The following is a 1,641-nucleotide window of genomic DNA, read 5'->3' on the forward strand; positions in this document are numbered from 1 at the left end:
CCTAACTGTAGTGGGGAATACTTATGGTATGCACTCGGTCGGATCCGAATGAGTGCTTCTGCATGCAAAATGGCATGTCCCCATACAGAGGTTGGAAGTTTTGATCTCATGATCAATGGTCTTGCAATCAATTGCAGACGCTTAATTAAAGATTCAGCCAAACCATTTTGCGTATGAACATGAGCAACCGAATGTTCAACTTCAATTCCCATTACCATACAATAGTCATTGAATGCTTGGGATGTGAATTCACCAGCGTAGTTGCAGACTGAATATCATTTCCGTGAAGATATATGTCTTTATAGCTCAACAAATTCCTTTTAGAACTGTGAGAATATAAAGCATTATTTATGGAAAATTTTGTTCCATTCTGCAACATAAAGTTTGCTTTACCAGTTCCTTCAATTACGTCTGCAGGAGCTGATATTGTATTGATGACAATTCTTGTCGGTTTTATATTAGAGAAATATCTCTTTTGTCTCAGAATAGTGTGCGTTGTTCCACTATCTGGTATGCATATTTCACGAATCCGTTTCTTGGATTTTACTCCATTAGCATTTTGATCCATTTATGAAATTGTCATAAATATTAATAAAAGAAAAACATAAAATTCATTCATATAATAATCATATAAGGAAACACACAATAATTATACATTAAGGTGACGTTAAAAATATCATTATTTGTTTAAAACGGGAAATGTAATAATTATACATGACAACACTGAAAACTATTCAATAGTCTTATTATACGTATTTTGGCTCTCTTCAGGAGTAATCTAGTCCAGTTCATTTGCGAAGTCGGAGGCATCGAGGTATGATGTCCCTTCAAAGTTTTCAGTGAGGTTCACTTCTTTAGCTTTGCCTTTCGTGGACTCTTGATATAACTTACAGAGATGTGGGGTAGTACGACAAGTACGGGACCAATGTCTTTTACATCCACATCTCTAACACACTGTCCCACGCTTCTGGGTGGTATCTTCGTGAGTTTCTTTACCCTTGGAAACTTGTTCGGATCTAACCCACTTGTTAGATCTCTTCCATTTGGGATTGTAAGTTTTTCCACGTTTATTATTGAAACGCCGACCATAACCTCGGTTGGTCTGGTTTCTCCTTTCCGAATTTTCTATCGCCGTAGCATTCACTTCAGGGAATGCTTTGGCTCCCGTAGGTCGGGAATTGTGGTTTTTGATCTGGAGCTCATTGTTCTTTTTAGCCAACATGAGCGCAACCATCAATTTAGAAAATCTCGTGTACCCGCATTTTCTGTAAATTTCGGGCAAGAAGTGAAGCTGTTTGTGGAAAGTGATATATGTTTTATTCATCATTTCTGCCTCAGAGACAGGATTACCACAATACTTCAGGAGTGCAACTATCCTCAGGACAGCGGAATTGTAATCCTCAACCTTTTGAAAATCTTGGAACCTCAGATTTTTCCACTCTACTAGAGCGTGAGGGAGGTTGATTTGTCTCTGGTTATCGAACTTTTCTTTTAAAGTTTGCCACAGTTCAGCTGGGTCCTCGACGCTCGCATAGTCGTGCGTTAGATTTTCATCTAAATGCTTCTTCAGGAAGATTATCGCTTCGGCTATAGGCTCGGGTGGTGATTTGTTACCGATTACAATTGTTTCGGTTATCTTTT

The sequence above is a fragment of the Brassica oleracea genome, chromosome C6 (genome assembly GCF_000695525.1).
Source record: "Brassica oleracea var. oleracea cultivar TO1000 chromosome C6, BOL, whole genome shotgun sequence".
Lineage (NCBI taxonomy): Eukaryota > Viridiplantae > Streptophyta > Magnoliopsida > Brassicales > Brassicaceae > Brassica > Brassica oleracea.